Source organism: Anopheles gambiae, chromosome 2 (genome assembly GCF_943734735.2).
Source record: "Anopheles gambiae chromosome 2, idAnoGambNW_F1_1, whole genome shotgun sequence".
Classification (NCBI taxonomy): Eukaryota; Metazoa; Arthropoda; class Insecta; order Diptera; family Culicidae; genus Anopheles; species Anopheles gambiae.
Window position 1 is genome coordinate 54,360,734 of NC_064601.1, and position 19,383 is coordinate 54,380,116.

General features: G+C 39.5%; 1 protein-coding gene across 2 annotated transcripts in view; it reads left to right on the plus strand.

The window, feature by feature from the left end:
- The window catches only part of LOC1274583 (spectrin beta chain, non-erythrocytic 1), a 54,932-nt gene that overhangs the window by 10,025 nt on the left and 25,524 nt on the right, over nt 1-19,383 (plus strand). For both annotated transcript variants that reach the window (XM_061650999.1, XM_061650998.1), the window contains exon 3: nt 7,484-7,569. The gene's annotated coding sequence lies outside the window, so the exon portion shown is untranslated. The remainder of the gene's footprint in view (nt 1-7,483; nt 7,570-19,383) is intronic.

Here is a 19,383-nt window from a genome sequence, read left to right on the forward strand (position 1 = left end):
TGTTTTAGTTATTCTAATTTGCCCTACCGTCTAATGACAATTTGCTGCATTTTTTTTAAAATAGAATTAGCATCAGTTAAACTGGCTGGCAATGGACCGCGAAAAAGTGTGAACTAATTGTACAATTTCATTTGGCTTCGGGTGGGTTTCCTTTTTTGCAGTCCCTCTGCAGAAGTGGTTGAACGTGCGGGAAAAGCGATAGGGCATGACTATTATTACACAAATACACCACAAAAACCTCAAAACAACCACCGATAACTTGGTTTGCCATTCCTCTAGGGCTTCGGGCACTTCTTTCCCATCCGTTACATTGTGTCACAGTCGTCGGCACAGGGTCGTCGACGTCGACAAAGCTTCACTTTCTCCGCTTCTGGTGTGTGATAGGCGGGTGGCGTCATTTGAGCCTAGGGTTGGGTTGGGTTAGTTTTCCGGAAACAGTGACGAAAGCATCAACAGTTCAGCCCAACTGCTGTCGGTAGTGCTCCACCGGCACTTTAGGTTTTTCCATAAAAAAACACCGGTGAGCATTCCGCGTTGGCAAATGAAATTAGCTTTCCCTCGCGCGTAGCCCACGAATAGCAACACACCACCACCGCGCCCTAATGGTGTTTTCACATGGCAGCGTCGCCGTTGTTGCGATGCGGTGTGTAGGTGCGTTGTTGCAATTGAAGATCAACTATACCGGAGTGTCTAGGCAGCGGTGGCGATATATTATTCATATCCTTCTATTCGCTGCGCGTAAAGGGGCCGATGGGTTGGAACTTAAGCCATCATCGCCCTACCAGAGCTTGCGATTATCGGACAGGCCGGGGGTAGACATAGCGCGCGCGATTGTTCGCGTCGCTTCGGAAGCGAGTAAAATTTGAGCCCATTCACGGTGCATCGGGTTACATGCTGTGTAATCGGAACAACGCGATGTATTTCTATTTCTCTTGTTGTAGTGTAAGTTTCATGTCTCTCGACGTTTTCTTGACGACGGGATGTCCGGATGATGTCGTTCGACGCTGTGTGTATGGTGGCTCGCGGTTATTCGCCAGAAACGGAACAGGTATTCTCCGGTGTCCGGAATGAAAGAAAGGGAGGGCGGGTGTGCGCAACACGAGCGGCTTCTTCCGTTCGCTTCTTGCGATTATGTGGCGGCTGGACTTGTCATCAATCGGTGTACTCAATAGCGGAATAGGGAATCTAGTGTTGTGACTAGAGCGCTGGAAAAAAAGAGGAAAGCGGAAGACGAACTCATTTGTCTGCGGTCGGTCGGTCCGGTGGGAATGATAGATGAATTGCAGTTGGCCAGATGAATGGGACTGGTGGCCTCCTTTCGAATGAATCGTTCGCTTTGTGGTGAAAAGTTGACAGCAAAGCTCTTCACTACGACCTGCTAAAGGTAGTTGTGCACCTATTGGGCAATTTCCAAAATGTCATAGAAATGTTGTGCATAGGAATGGTTTTTTTAAAAACTTTTTTACCAAATATATTTGTTGCATTCGTAATCGAGCCTCGTGTTAGTCTGGTTCAGATTGCATTTGGAAGCGTTGGAGTCAGCGATTCGGAAGCGGTTCCGGTGTGCTATCTCAATCATCACTAATTCGAACCCACGGTACGAGGATTGTATATAGTTGTCAAGATGAAAAGCTGCAAGTGATTGAAGTATTCACCTTATACGATAACACCGGTATGTGTAAATATCACTTGCGATTGATGACGTGTGCCCTAGGTGGTCAACGCAGATCTGACTCATTCTAAAGCAAACAGAACACGTAGCACGTAGGCTCACCGTATGCGACAGGTGGCCTAGCTAGTGCCTCCTACGAGAATAGCAAATAGATTCGCTCATCGATTATGACTTCATGGTTAAGCTATGGGTCCAGCTTAAAAATTCGAAGAATCTTCAAGCGTCATCAAGATGTATTTTTTACGCACATCTTGGTGTGGACCCTTACGTTTGACCTTTTTTACTCGAGGTATGTAAATATGTTAACTGAGGCCGACCTAAAAACAGCAATACGTGTGTTTCGATAATAAAGTATTCAATGCATGGAAATGATGATTGCAATGCAGGCTGCCGAACGGTACGTACAGAAGAGTGTATATGCTACGTGATGTTTGCGCATTTGTTTGAGTGGTCTGAGAACAAAGATCCTGGGGTTGTCATAAGATGACACACTTTGTTGTATTGAAGTTTTTTTTTGCTCTTCCTGCTTTGGTTGGTACGAAAAAAGGATACTGGAACGGATTTTTATTACAATTGCCTCATTATTTTGGTTGTGAATAACGTTAAGATTCGTACACAAATGCAAAAGGTATAATTATCCTTTTTTTTGTAACAATTGCGCGATTTTATGCTAGTTGACAGAGGGCAGCAGAAAGAAGATCAAAGTAACTGTTGAATATTGTGAAATGTTTGATTGAAATAATTTTTGCCAGCGACAGACGGGGAACGTAACTTTAAAATGAACCCCTTGGGTTAGAGATGTCGCAGTGAACAGACGGATCTACCAAATCGTTAAATACATGATAAGTAAGCCGACCCTGGGAACGGCAATGGAAAAGAAAGGATAGTCGAGTATCATTATTCCTCCTAGACTCGTAAAACTACGTCGACCGACACCGAATGTCGCTATTTCCAAACCTGCACATCTATAGCGACCCATCAACGAAGAAGAAAGCACCTTTTCCCTGTTAAATAAGCCTGATGATCGTCTCTTGCTCGTGCCTTTCTCGTACTAGAAAGCCGCTGAGGAATACCGCACGCTCGGTGGTTGTTGTGTTGGTTCAGTGTTCGGTAAATGTATACTTTCTTGTTTTTTTCTTCCATCCATTCCCTATCCTCTTCACGGCAATCGGTCGCGTCGTTTGCTTTATTTTATTATGATTTCTAATTCTATGCCTAAATGCTGCGTTTTATTCACGCAAAGCGCAGCCACTTGCCGCTTAATCACAGCTGCGGCCTGCACTATGCTTCTATTGTGTGTAGAAACTGGTTTCATCTTTTCACCTGTTTTTGTTTCCACTACACCATCACCGACACCACCACCTCACCATTTGCCTCTGAAGGCAAAAACCGTATGTTCGCCTCTAATGGTGAGAGAAGTGGTTCCGCCATAGGATTGTTTTCTGACTCGATCGTTGAATGCCGCGCAATCGGCGGTTTGTTGTTGTGCTGTGCTCGTTGCGCTACTGAAGTTAATCAGAAGTAGTGAGAAGAGGAAAGATATTGTTGGTTAGTTTGATGAGCAAAACAAGAAGCTTATCAAAGTATGACTGAAGGTACTAAATGATTTAACATACCCTTTTTTTATCGGACGTTTTGCTCGATTTTGTGGGTTTCTTAATCTCTGAAATTATTGGAATTGATGTTTCATTTCATTTCATTTCATTTCATTTATTAATACAATATCCGCCATCAAGGCTAAATAAGGCAGTTCGCATGTTCGTTCAGCTTTCGTTTCCGTAATTTTAATATGTTAGAAATGTAATCCGATTTCAAACCGATCACTATCGTATTCGATTAAATTGTACGGGTTTCCTCTCAATATTAATCCCAATAAGCAAAATTCTTAGCATTCCAGATTCCAATGGGTGTTGCATTCCAGACTGATTTTTTTCTCTGCATGGATATCTGATAAATGGTGCCTTCGGCGAAAATGCCCTAAACTGAACCACTTTAGCATGAGAAAATAGTACAGTGATTGTACCAGCAATTACTATTGTTTTGTGCCGTGTGGGTTAGATACTGCGTTGCATGAGCTATTTGTGCTAAAAACGGTAGCGATGGGAACGAGGATATGACCGTGAATCTAAACAGAGGAGAGGGAAATTTGAATAAATGGAAATGAATGTATAAAAAAAGGCTACAATTAGTAAAATCATACAAGAGGAATGCAATGCTCGTGTGTAATGATCATCCGAGAAGATGGCAACTAAGTGTTGGGTTGTTTTGCTTCAATGCGCATTTTTGCGCATGCTGCATTTTCGTCAGCACGGTTGTACTTGGCCAACATTTGTTCTTCACTGAAGGTGCGCTACTATCATGCACCTGCTAAAGGCACTGCTTACACGCATGTACTTCGTAATAGCATAGCTGAATGGATCCAATTTTTGATTACTGTTTGAGAAAGCGAAGTGTTTCGTTACTCTTTCTAGCTTGTCACAGTAGCAGCAAGCAGAGGTAGTTTTGATAACACCAATAGAAAGCGAAGCATTTATTGTGCCCTTTCTTTTATGACAAGTGAAAACTCTTTAGCGGTACAAAGCATATTGGAAGAAACCGTACAATGGTGTTGAATTTGTACGGCTTCTCGGTGCGAGGTAGTTTATAGTTTCAATAAATCTAAGAAGAAGTCAAATCGGAACTGTTCGTAGAAGATTAAAAAAATATAGAGTAGATCCATCTTTGTAGATGTATAGGTGGAAAGATTACACTCCAGTAATCAAACTGCCTAGTGTTTTTGACATCTTGAGGTGAAAGCGGACAAAGCGGGGGACAAGAAAGTGCTGGAAACTAGCGGGAAGATTAATTGAAGCGTTAACTATCATTGTAAAACGAGAGAGATTTCGAGTGACTGGTGACTTTCGCAATGGACTAATTTCAAGAGGGAATCAATTGCGGATCTAATTGATTGTACCCAACAAGCATCTAATGCTGGGACCACGATCTCGAACGATACGTTGGCTTGCTTATCCCTTGTGATGTTTGCTAGCGAATTCGGATCAAGAAATTTCCTTTGCACGTTGTTTTTAAAACTGTTTTCGAATCACAATTAAGCATATATCACCGTTATAGTGTTAAAGCTAAATTATGTTGTTTAGTCATTATGTCTGTAGCAAATGTTAATGCTAAGGTAGATGTTTATAACTTCCCGCTTTGTTGGACCTCCTTGCTGGTGAAGTAAGTTACTGCTAAACAATCAAATGGTAGTAAGCTCGTTGGCAGTTTTGTGAGCAAATAATTTAAGATGAAATATAATCATTGATGTAGTAGTATGGAGATATATACAATTGGTGGTCTCATGTCAGTCCGATGGGACGAGGCTGTGTTTGGAGAGTATAGCATTCAACACTTCAAATCGATCTTAATTGACTAGGGCAATTAGCTTAAATGTTGTATTCAACATTGGCCTCGGACCGACGCCATGGCGATGTTTAGGGTGCGGATCTTGTGAGGTCAATTCCTCAACGAAGAATTCCAACGAAGAGGTTTCTGAACTCCCATGCCTGTAGCGTGAGTGCTTTGTTTGTGTTTCAGCTGTTGTGGTACGTGTAGTCTTTTGAGAATGCAGCATCGCGTTGCATTCGGCACTCTCAAATGCAAGTGCTATGGGTTTTGTTTTTATATTTAGATATAGTTTAATCCAAGCGATGTTTGCGAATCGTTGCGATCGTTTACCCGGGCAGAGTACGAGTAACTTCTTGTTGGTTATGTTTGGTGTGTCTTCCTTGGTGATGTATGCAGTACGAACTGATCTGCTTGTAGTGTTCTTTGGCTATAGACTTTGATCGACATACTTCAGCTTGCTGTGAGTAACAGTGCTTTTAATGCACACGAATCTGGTCTTGACAGGGTTCACACGCACAACCCGCTGGTCGAGTGTTGGTGACACTTCAGCACATCAGCGATAAGCCACGACCCGTTCCCTGGAAGCGAACCAACTAAGCGTTCGATCCCGGTGACGTTTCTTTGCATGAGTGCGGTAAAATGTAAGGCAGGGGACCGGGGAGGTGTCATAAAAGATGTTAATTGTGTGGAATTTTCTCCTTGTGCGTGGATGCTACAGTGCTGCCGCGGAAGGTTTGGTCTCGGATATAATTAGATCGTACCCTAGATCTTGCCATCTGCCTTCGCGACAGGGAAAGCCGACACTCCGGGACCTTGCGAGAAGAAAGGCGTGTTAAATGAAACCAGTTTGGTTGAGCTGTTGGGTGAATAAGATAATCGCTCCGTAGTACTTGAATTGCAATTGGAGTCGTAGGGCGACAGAGGATGATTTCCGAAGTTGTGTTGCTGATTTAACATTGTAGCAATGTGCGTGGTTGTTCAATGTCTTGATGATGAATGCTTGAGTTCGTTCATGTGAAACACCATTGGTTGAATTGTTATTCTAACAGACAACAGTGACGGTCGATTCCCAAAGACAATTAGACTGGAAGTTAATTAATTTAAATTGTATCCTATGGAAACTGGTGGCCCCTGGTGGTGGTCCCCTTTGGTCGCTGAGAGCGTTATGGATGTCTGACACTGACAGCAAGTCTTTGATCAGCGACTCATGGTTGAGGGTGGATTCTACCGACAAAGTGATCCAGTTTCGGATCAAAATCTAAGAACTATTAGAAATGCTCTGTCTCGTTTGCTAACGGACCACAGGGTGGTGGTTGAGCTTCAATCTCAAACTACTAACGCTGATTGCCGCTGGCGTTGGTACGCGCGTTCCATATGCGCAGCCAGTTGGCCATTAGTGGTGCGCTGTCCATTAGCATGAGGTGTGTGAGTGCTGCAGCAGGAGCGCTGTTTAATGATCCCTTCACACTCTGTGTACTGTTGATTAATGGTTTGCGATAGGCTTCGAATCCGTTGGTAAAGAGCGAATGGACCGATATTTGCGACTGCATCGATGGTAAATTATAACCGGCCGAGGGAGGCTAAGGTTTATCACTCAAGAGTGCGGCGCACGTTAGACCTAAGCGAGTGTTTGCTATAAAAGTATGCCAATGTGCGAATCAAGGTACTTGGGTCGTTAAAACGCTAGGGATTGTCAGTGTAGAGAATTCGCTGAATGCATTTATTGACGAAGGCTTTTCTGTGGCGTACAGTGTACCTTGTGGTCGTGATTATCTTTCTTTGATGAGTTGAAGGTAACGCGTAAGCAGCGGTGGAAGTAGATAGTAATTTCTCTAACGTAGCGTTTTATTTAGAAAATTGGAATGATGTCCGAGGGTTCAAAGTCGTGGAAGCATTTCGACAGTGCCCATCCACTTCTATTGACATTGAGCCACTAGTATTGGAGACACTTGAGAGTGATAATAGGCTACGTTGATGATAAAACCACATAATGAATCTTGAGGTCAATAATGTTTAATCAGCAGCCAATTACTGTCATTAGATAGCTAATCATAAATCCGTCTCGCTAGTGAATGCAGTAGAAAATTTTATAATGATTGGCTCTAAGTTATAGTGAAGAATATGAACCGCCCTCTGTATTGTGCAAATACACTATACACTGTATTTCGATAACTGGTAACACATCTTTTTGGAAATTGTACTATTGTGGAAGATGGAAAGAAAACAATCTTCTTCCAATATCTTTTTTGAAGGAGAATCGAAGTTGTAATAGATAACAAAATCGTCTTGTTCGATGTCCGTCGCAAGATTCTTATCATACTCTTGACATGAACCAGTCGTAGCGTTCTAATTTGTGGCACTTAAATCAATCGGATTGATTGGCACCTTATAGTCAAACGCGTTTCTTCTTGTTCCCTTCTTCCACAGGTAAGCCACCAGCAATGTTCCGTTTCTGTGTAGCGATAAATGGACTGCCATTGTCAACTTGTCGGAGCTTGCTGCACTGATACGAGGTTTGTCAATCTACGTCATTTGGTATCCTATATCTGTTGAGTAGATCTTCTTCACTCTTGGAAGGTATGATAGTATATGGTCAGGTGTGTCAGCCCAGCGTTCTTTGGAATGTATGTATGGTGTCATTGTATCACACTAGCAGCAGATGGCGCAATGTTAAGTTTGGCTGTTGTTATTTAAGGACAGTTTTATGTAGTATATATTTTTTATGAAGGATATACATGAGCAAGCTGAGCAAAAATGTCACTATTATTTAGCGTTGTAAATTATTTACATATCAATAAATTCTCCATGGTTCCGAATGCGCATCATCTTGCATATCAAATTGATATCGCCAGCGACGCGATCGTAGAATGTAATGATCGAAGGTCTGCGGTTTGCAACAACATCATCAAGCAAAACGATTTATGACCAGAAACTCGCACGCTTTTTGTTCAATAGGTATGGCCAATTGAGAGCATTCAATTGAAAGTGCAGAACAATTATCGTCACAAATGTTCTTTGGTCCAAACTATCTCCTTCGGTAGGGAAAGTGGCTCAGTGCAGTAGCACGATCGTGCATGTACCTAAAATGCCAGGAACATATAGGAATTTACTCGCAATACAGTTACCCGTTGAATTAATTTATGGGTAAGTTTGTACTACGTAAATTAGACTCGGCCACAATCGCTAGACTGTTAACGTGTATGGATCAAGCAATTGCTTACTAAGGGCAGGTCTTTGCCTTTCAGCGCGCAATTGGAGACAATTAAACGGGTAGATGATCTCTTAGCGGTGTTTCTTGCGAAGATGCCGCATGATTTTTGAAGGACAATTGGCTCGATCGCAAATTACCTCCCAATGTGAATGTACTTGTTAGGGTTGTTGTTCCTTTTCGGTGTGTCGTTTTTGCATTGTTTATTGAAGCAAGAGCACAGGTGCAGCTCACATAAACTTTGCTCTGCTAGCAATAATGTGCAACAGTAACTTTACGAGCTTCTCATACATCTTTAAAGATCGTCTGTATTTTGCATTTGGGAGCGTTGTTTGCAAGTGTAAAAACGAAGGTTTATTTGAATTTTATTTTCTTTTTTAACTGCTTTTGTAAGACGACTGCTCGTTGGGAAACAGCACGTTGAAGTCTGAGAAATTTGTCTACTTGGACCTCCAATATTTTCCCATTTGTAGGTATGTCGGTGGGGCAACCTAGCCGATGGGAAGATAAGTGTTTCGGTATGCTTCCACAGAATGCGGGCTGGTACAGCTACCACATGTTGTGGTTCCCTCCTGAAGCATGTTAGTAGGTCGTGACTGGCGTGAAATAGCTTCAGTATGACATCACGCTTTTCTGTTTCTTTTTTGCTGTACAGGGCGGGGGGGGCTGATTCGGCGAGAAAGGGACGCATTCGCAGTGCAAGAGCAATGTCGTCCTGTGTCCAGCTTTGAGCGGCTTAGGAATCACTACACGGTTTCATCTGTCGCTGACGTTACCGCCATATGACTTCGTACAGCGGCGGTGTGACTGGTGTTATTTGTTCCACGCTGCGGATGTTATTGAGTTTTTATTCACTCACAGTAATCCAATCGCATCCATTCAATCGGCCAGAGACACTCTACAGGCTGGCGATGCGGCATGGCAGCTCGTGGGGATGCAATTAATAATTCATTTACAGTTATTACTCCTGGCTGGAGGGTAGGTGGCTATGGTGCAATGTTGGCAGGATGTGGCGGCTGTTTGAACGTAACAGAAGGAGACGGACTTAAAAATAGAAAGAGAGAAAAACACGTAGAAGAGAAATACTAACACAGAATGGCTGGAATGGAAAGGTCGAATGGCGGCAAGTCCAATTCATAGTAGAGTTAAAAACACTCGCGTGCCTTTGCTAACTCTTGAGCGCTGGCCTGGCGTTCAATGCGATGCATCGGGTGCATCGGTCGAGGAGCAGCACAGAGTAGCCGAGGTAGGAAATACACCCAGGGTTTGTATTACCAGCAGTGAAGGTCGGTTCGCCGGCGGATTGGTGACTGCGGTGACCGGAACGGAAACCGGAGCAAACGGAAAAGACCGGTTTGTGGTGGGTGAATGGGACCCGGTTTCTCTGTTGGCCGGTAAACTTCAAAACCGTTCCCCCTCTTCTGGCCCCGCGTTTCCTTCCTCCGCGTTTCGCGGCACTACTGCCTGCCGACGTCATCGGATGCCAGTAGGTTATAGGGGGGTTCGGCAATGCATGCGAGTAGTCCGGCATCGAGTGTATCGTATGTATTTTGCATTGCTGGCTGGCAATGGAGTTAGATGAACGGGAAACTTATTCCAAAGGATTTTGAAATGGCTCAGCGTTGTACTGTTTGTAGTGTTCTATTGAAGGAGGTGCATACTCAAGGTCAGACGCCCTTCCAATTATGTCGCGAAGGAATGAAATAGAGGCTTGGGTAGAATTCCTCCAGGACAAAGTGTAGACTGTACTAGCGACAACCAGCGGTGTATATCTGCCAATAATGCATAGTTTCTGGGAGTGTATTTTCAAAGTGTAGTTTAGTTATCCTTCCGACACTGTTGTGGCCATTATTAACAGGATAGAAGCTTGGCCCAGCTCACAAAAGGCAAGGAATTTAAAATAATAAACGAATCGCCGCGATATTCGCGATCGAAGAATATCGTACATATTTTAGTTTATCTTTTAAAGGTTAGTTCGCAATCGACTTGTCTGCACACGCTGGTTTAGAATTGCGTAAACAAATATTTTGTTTTGTTGGTCATATACGGACGTATCGGTTTACTCCTGGTTTAAATTTCAAAATAGTGTTACAAAATTGTAGATATACGACTAAGTTGCTCCATTACAAGGTTTTGTATGTGATACGGCAACGCATCAACGCATAATTTGCATGTACGGAAGGGGGATAGCATGACTTATATTGACAATACGCTTACTTATCTTAATTAGGCAATTCGGCCCGTTGAAAATTAAAAATAAATAATAATAATAACACAGCTTTAAATATATTTTAGAATATTATTTCTCATGAACCAGCTTTATAACAGCAAAAATCGTCTAGAAATGAGGGACTTTGACAAGCATATGTAAGCTTTCACGTTTGGTTCCAATTTCAATTCTGTTCGATGGATCGCGTGATGTTTTAGGGAAAATAATAAGAAATATCTATTTATGCTTGATGTTGGTGTTTTTTTCTAAACTTCTTGCGCTTATTTTAATAGGTTTAATCTTTATGTGCAATTTCAGCATGAGTTTTGCTTTATGAATCTGTTTTGAATAAGGGGCATATAGTTTGACATGTTTATAAATATAATCATCATCATCATCAACTTTCCTATATGAGGAAAAATCATTACTAAAAATAGAAAGAATCTAATAAATTGGCATATTTATCTGTTAGGTTACTGTTACTTTTGATAATGTTTTGCACAATACAATGATGTGTGGTAGCAGAAAAGCCCCCATGTTCGTTTCATTTTAAATAATTGAAGCAGTTTGATAAGATTGATCTTCTATTTTTTTACATTTGACGTTGATTTGACGTGTAAGGTGTTGTTAGAAAATGGTTTCATTTTGCTCCATTTTTTATGTAATTCAATGCCTAGCAATTGCAAGAGACTGGAAAGAAAATATCGAATGAACATTCCAGCTGTTGTGTTTCTGTTTCTTCTTCGTAATGTATTTTTGTTTGCCTTTTCGTGACGATGGCATTCCTTGCGTTCCAAACGGATGCATCTTCGAGGACGGCTGTGTGTTTCTTAGGGCATTAACATGATTGTTTTTCATTTCTTCGATTTAATTTCATGTTGACAGAGATGTTTATTGACCATCTGGCTTAAACACCACCCTTCCTTGCGATCGAACACTGCACACTCTATCTGCTTATTTTTCCTGACACACGATGATGATGCGCCACGCGTTATGTCGAGTCCCGAGATCGGTCATCGCATCACACCTCTGTGGCCATTTCCAACGACTACGCCCTTTTCCGGGTGGAAATTGGATATGGAAAATGAAAGGGCGAGCGCTCACTGTCAGAAAAAGGAGTCAGAGTCAGTGGAGGCTTGAAAAATATGCATTAGGGAAGTGACGTGACGGTCGATTCCTTCCGCTTGGGGGGCACCTTTGTGTGGTTGGGAAATGGAATTTCTTTGTGTTTGCTTTGATACGGCCGATACACCAACGCTTGCAGGGGTGTGTTTAAAAAAGTGATGAAAATGATGTGTCTATGCATTCCAAGGTGGTGTAGCGTCATCGTGTGCAGTACCGCAATAATCGAGCTGATAGTGAACTCTTAAAATTATAAAAAAAAACAGGGAGTGCTGTTGGTATCAAAAGTGGAATGTTAATTGTTTTCTCGTGGAGTGGAGTGTTCGGTCCTTATCAGCGATACATGACGTCGCGGGCCGTAAATGCTCATAGGATCATATTGGTGCAGTATGCCACTTTTAAGTGAAAGGTGCAGATTTAAATCAATAGACAAGTTGGAATTCATGTTACGAATATTGTAATGTTGTCGACTGCGAGCCGCCCGCGGAGATTGTGGATCTTTACAATAATATATTTCATAGAATTTTGAAGCAATTTTGCTGTTGATTTGGCACTTCAGAATTCCCTACGAGCTTTTATATGGCATTTGGCTGTTTCAGTTCCAAACTTTCCCTACCCCTGGTCTAGCTGCACAATGATCGAACCGGGCTGTATTCTCCGTCATTAATTGATAGATATCAAATTATGTTGTTGCTACAGTCATGTTGGCTTTTGATGGGGTAAACATTGTTAATTGAGTTATTTAGAGATTGTTTTCAGTATAATCGTTGAAGCGATGTTCGGCATAAAAAAGAATTTAAAAGAATGCTATAAATCAGGGAAAACACCAACTGGATGTTTTAAAACGTAGATGCTCCCTCTTGACACGCGTTAAAGCACTATTGTGACAGCGAATGCATCGATCCGTGCATCAGTTCAAGTCGCATTGAAGCACGAAAGGCAAATTGTTGTTTTAAAAACGACAGCTGAAAGCAGGCAATCGTTCTGCACTCGCCAGCCATAACATAATGCAGCAGCGCGAATCGTATTTACAATTAGCTCGTAAAAGCACGTCCCGTAAGAAAGGTTAGGTTACGCTTTTTTCTTTAGTTTGAAGTGTGGTCGAGTGGGAGACAAAAGGAAGTGGGGCAGTAACCACCGCTACGACGCACGGTGTTCTGCGCACGAGTGCACGAGTGCATTTGTCACTGATGCGTTTCAAAGGGCAAGGTCACGCGGAATGCATCGCGTCACGTCCAGACGGTAGACGAATACTTTTAGTGTCTATGTGTGTTTAAAGAATTGCTTTTAGGGCATCGATTCTAACAACTTGGAAGATGTTTCTTACTTGAAAGCGTTTTGCCGACAGACAAATACTGCTTTGCATTTAGCTCTGAAGATGCTATGTTTTTATAGTTCTAATATTTTGATTTAAGTAAGTGAGTAAGTAAGTAATATTTTGATTTACATAGGAGTGTTTTACAATTTTACATCGAAGTGTTTAAGTACAAAACGAATATATGCGTTATTTACGATCTACACTCATGCTCTAAATTGCTATAGAATGCGGTAAACATAGAAGTGAAGCAATGTGTACGTTGGAGACACATTAAAAACCCGTATGTAACATTTAATGCATTTTAATATTAAATCATGTACTAATGATACGCTTTTAACAGAATGGGATTGAGGCGATTGGAACTTGATGGCTTGAACCTAGATTGGAGATCTATTAATAGGTTAGAAATGTAAAAGAGGCACTCTTATTGATTGTATATAAGAAAGGTAAAATGTAGAAAGTCCAAGAACGCTGTACTGTGTAAGTAGTATGTAATGGTGGTGCTAATTTATGCAAATGAACGAACCTCCCTTGGCCTATAGAACAACTCCATACTGTGTGTCGAGGAATGGAAACTGGTTGGAAATAGTATCCTCATACGATCATTAAAGTTTATACATCAACGAGGGAACTTTTTCTAGGGCCTGGGAAGAGAGTTTATCATCTGTATCTTCATACCAGTTTGATGACGGTCGCTAGTGTGCTAATTTTTATGGACTCATCTGTAGGCTGGTATTACCGTGTTTGAAGCTCGAGAGTGACCTACGTTCCATCCCACACACACTACCAGCAGACATACATACGAGCAAGTGAAGTTAAAAGATCATTTCATTTCGATTGGATCATACCCTACATTACGTGAAGAGTCATCGTTTCCCACATCAGTGTAAAATTAGGAGTGTTATTTTTCGCAGAAATTATTAATTGCCGCACAGTTCACATTGTTTATGCATTTATTGAACTTTGGATTTAGCATCGCATTTAAGTTTTAAAGTGAGTGGCAACAGTGTTTTGTAGGTAATGTGTAGACAATAGTCTTAAACAGTATACAATGGAGCATCGTTTAATTTAGTTTAGTTTCCTTTCGAGCATCTACTCCTCTCAGATTTTAAAATTACACGGATAATAGGTTTAAATGTGTTTTCTTTTTCAAATCTATTGTATAAAATTGGAATGTTTCATTGTATGAGCATTGCTTAGATATTATAATGAATTTGAAATTTGAAAGAATATTTCTTAAATTGGCCTTGAATTTCATTGTTATTATAATAATATGATGTATGATAGAATGATGATGTGTATGATAGAATGTCCATAGAAGGATGAATCAATGGAATGTATTGTGCGTCGGTATGTGTGTCTGGTCATTCAGCTGCAGGGATTCTTTTGGTTTGATTGCTGTACGACAGATGTGAGCACCCCTCATATTATAAAATGTTTACTTTTCCGCTTGTCGTGCAGAATGATAAAATTCGGTACACCGTACATGTTTGTAGGTATGTCGTTGCTTATCTGTGTTAGCATGTTTTTTTGTGCGTCAGTCTTTACTTTGCTAAGATGGAGTTTTTAATATCTCTATTTTTGAAAACACGGTCTTAACACGGTTCTATGGTGATGTTTAATCAGTATGTTGGTTGACTTTTGAGCAAATTGGTTTTACAATATTTGAGCAGCCTGATGATGTTTACTGCTGTGAACATAAATGTTCGGTCAAGCTCAAGGAAAGCTCAAGTGGTTTAAGGCTGAACTGAATGGTTCGCACGTGTTGGTGCACGGGCGTTTCTATTTTTCTTCTTTTGTGAATTTGTAAAAGTAAACAATTCATTATGAAGATATTATCGTTTTCAACATATCTGCGAAAAATGAATAACAAAATTCATTCATACATTCGCTCTGTGTTCAATTTTGTTGATGTCATTTGGACGAAACTTAAATAAATAACTTAAACAATCAGTAATACATTGTAAACACATTTGCCATGAATCACATTAAAAATGATTTTACGGAACAAGACGACGGACCTTGGTTATTCAGCAAAAGTGCATTTTTTAACACATTTAAAATCTGGAGAATTCTGCTTTCTGGCCTATGCATTAGTTGAAGTCTATTGTTTATTGTTGATATTTTCGTTCCTGTCTCACACAATGTTTCGTTTCACGATTGCCGTCGTTTACAAGGAAAATCTGGAAAACAAAACATTGTTTGGCTGATGGCACGATATGAGGATGTTTATTCTTTCAGTTTTTGTTTTCTTGTAAATTCATCATAGCACAATACAATCTTCTACGTTTGCTTCCGACAGAACGGTAGCTGTTTTATTGTTACGAGTAAAAATAAATGTCCATGAGGCGCTTGAATTTCATGTACCATTTAGGGCTTCGTATAAACATTGTTTTAAATACTGTATACATCCGTTTTGGGTATATTTTATTTTTAAAACTCCGTAGTTGTGTTAAATCTTGCTACTATAATAATATAATAATGATAATATGCTATAATCATAATAATATCATAAAGTTGATTTTACCAATTCGTATGTCGAATTGTTTTCAAACAACAAAATAAATTTCCTATGCTTTTTCCATTAAAGGTTTAATCGTGCAATTATTATATTTTGCTATGATTAATTATTACTGTCTTTAAATATATAAATATTGTTCTTTTATCATTTAACTCCAACGACGGACGGAGCACGAATGCCGAAGCATGTTAAGCTTGACTAGTAAGATGCATGTATTGTTAACAAGTTCATCTTTTATAGGTCTGCCATAGTATATAGGACATTCAAAGGTACAAGGCACCTTCTTTCCGTAATACGGTACATAGCCTGGAACAAATGAGTTTACAATAAATGGAATGAAAATATGGAATTATTCTGAAGGAACATTTTTAAAACTCAGTCAGAATGCGAACAACGATGTATATTGTATTTAGTTTCCTTCGGTTGGCAACTAAAATGATGCTGTCCAAAAGAAGCGAGAAAATGCTAATAGTTCGGCTTATTCATTCAAGGTCATTTGGTAACTAAACCCGACTGAACGGAACAGAAACCAAAAGCGCGCTGGTTGATGTACAAGTATGGCATTGATGAAATGTGAGCTTACCGAAAAATATGCTTATTCTGCTCGAAACTCGCAGTGTTTCACTTGCTCGAGAATAGGTTGAGCATCTGGCAAGCATGTGTTGCTGGACGTATGAGAAAGACAAACAAACCTCAAATATCAAATATGAAAAAAAAGTTCGGTGTTGATTTCTCTAGGCACATTTGATTCATCATTTTTGAGCAACAATAACAATGAACATCTATGTTGCATTATTAGAGTTTTTTTATTGTTGTAGCTGAACACCGTTTATATGGTAGCCTTTCATCCGGCTGTTCGTTGAATTGTGTTGTTGGAAATGTATTAGGTTTGCTTTTTTTCTGCCCATTTTCTCATCCGTGCTGGGGCAATAGTTATCGAAAAAAGAAAGAAAGAAAAATAATTTATAATTATGGCATTAAAAACTTGTACACAAATAAATGCAGAAACCATTTCGTACAGAAAAAAATTCAAAACAATAGACTTCGCGTGTTTGATTTCATTTAGGGAATCACATTGCCATTGTTGGCAACTTTGTACAGCAAACAGCTATTGCTCTTATTTTGAAGATGTGTATCGTGCGGGAACTATGTCATCTGTGTCGCCAAGTCACTTTAATCTCCTGCTTCAACGACTTATTTATGATAAAATGATAAAATGGTTGTTTGAAAAAAGAAACTACTCTATATACACCCAACTAGATGTTTTTTTTTCTATTTCAACTTTACTCGTCATCTCATGGGCCTTATGAAAAGTTTTGTTTTAAATTAATTTTCGGTTGTACAAAAATGCATTAATTAATTCCATTTCATTTCAAATATTGTTGAAACTTAGATACATATTGATGAAATCGAAGCGATATGGAATCGAATCGAATCGAAGCAGATTTGACATATGAGATATGACCAGTAATTCATGAAATAATCTAATTGACATGGTTCTTTTTTGCAATTCTGATTGAGATGGAAGCGTTTTTGGAATCATTCTTGGGTAATTAATCATTTCTAATTGATATGACGGGTACGAAATTGATATCATTCATATGTTTATACATTTACATTAGCTGAACTGCCGAAACTGCTGTAATTGAAGTGATTGATTGCAATAGTCTTTTTTGTGCCGATAATCCAAATTGTATAGGTCTCGGATGAGGTTGATGAGCTCTTTATTGTATTGATCGTGTTATGGTATTGAATAGTAAAAACGCCTCATTATGTATTTCATAAAGCTTCTATATATTATTTGTATTTTCTATATTTTAATAAGTTTGTAAGCAATTGATGTTCGGTTTTTGGTATATTTACGAGTTATTAATTGCGCGTCTCAACATTTCACTACGTGAATGCTGTAGTAACTATCTAAAAATATCAAACTATCTAAAATATAAACTATCTAAAAATAAACAAATAAATAAATTGTCTGAACAGTCCTCAGACTCAATCACTATCGCGAATCACTATCAATGCTTACAAATTTGGAAGATATATGCTCGTCATCCTGCCTGATTGGAATGTACCTATTAGTCTAACAGGCCCTTTCCGTTTGAAGCTCGTAGGCTGAAATTTCAGCCTGTCAGCTGTTTGCATTGTATAGCAGTTTTCGAGCAGCTATCTAAGTGAGTATAATATACAGGTGGGTTTATCCCAAGGTGTATGAATTTAGAAGGCTGATTTTTATCGTTTCAGCTTCTGAATGAAGATTTTAAGAGTGTTTTGTGTATTCGTCAAGCCTCCAGAAAGCTCGTTGGAGCAAACGTTTTCACTCGTTCTGTCAAAAAGTGATATTCAAATTTGGTTATAAAAAATGCTATGAGACCACCTGGACTACATACACTTTGATTCCAGATTCGATCACCTGATTTCTTTAATGCACCTTGGGATAAATGTAAACAAACCCGTGTTTTCGAGCAGGTACTCGAATCTAATTCTAGCTTTTAGGCTAAAATTTTCTAGACTGAAAATCGCAGGCTAGTTTTTTGTGTGGTTTTGTATGGATTGTTTACATGATTTCAGCCTCCAACTGTCAAACTCCATACAAAAAACTGACTAGAATCGTGAAGGCCCCCATTATAAGCTTTGTCCAATTCTAATATTTCTTGTATGGTGTTCTGATGATATACCAACGCTTCTCGAGTAACTGATTTTGGTATTTATAAAGAAAGTAAATAAAATACGCAATCATCTCAGACAGGGATGTACCAAATCAGGTACTTTCAATTTCAGGAAAAAAAAATCCGCGGGTCATTCAGTAAAAACGGTATTTTTCCAGGTAAATTGGGGGTTTGAATTGAAAGTGAACATGTACACAAGGTTGTTATGCTTATTAAAAGGTGTTGCAAAAGGCATCCTTGTATTAAGGAATTAGCAATACGGCTTAGCCGTTATAATTGTACGACAAACACGTCAATTTTCCATCTCGATTAGTGGATAATCTGTTAGCCTTTTTGTTGTGCATCCACTCAAACTTGCTGAAAGATATTTCCAAAGTTTCCAATTTTTACGACCTACGACCGTGTTATGTAAAAAAATAACTCAAAATAATTTTATATTAGATCCTAATTGCCTATCTTAAACTAAACTAAACTAAACTTTATGTTCTCAATTTGAGGAAAAAGTATTTGCTCTTAAGGATTGAAGAAGTTAAAATGTTATGAATAACCAGATCGTCCTTTGGAAAACATTGAACGTATCGTTTACAGACCAAGATCTGGCTTTGCGGCATCGTCAATGGTCAAAGGTGTGGAATAATATTATCGTTAGAAATATAATATTTAATTACTATAATATTTAAAACTGGATAAAAACCCAACAAATAAATACTGGACAAATTGGATTTACCCCACGGTACAACACTGACCCCAGGTAATCATTCTGGTCATCCCACAACATCCATCTTCCATCTATCCATGTACAGCTGTGTGATTAGTTTGCTTCGGGAAGTTATGGCTCTCAAGCGTTGTATGGAATTACGAAATGAATAGTGAAAACAAACACAAACTATCATAATGATGTGCTTCCGCATAAATTTTGACGTTGATGGTGTAGCAATAACGTATGAATATATACATACAATAATTTAAAATGACTAAAGTTGGAACAAATGGTAATGCGTTTATACTCTAGCGCATGTAACGTGAGTTGCTATTTTTATTAACTGAATCGGTTTTTTGGTGCAGCATTTTATGGAAGAAGTAATCTTATATATCATTTTATATCTTTTTTTAGATGTATTTTCATTTTAAATTTCCACGAAAATAGATAAGAATGTATTAAGTTAGAGATTAGATGCTGATACTTTGCGGCTCTGTGATTTACTTCCGCCATTTAGCGGTTTCGTAAAAAAGTAAGAAGGTGTGACATTTTGGGCTGGTGGTGTTAATCTTCCCAGCTT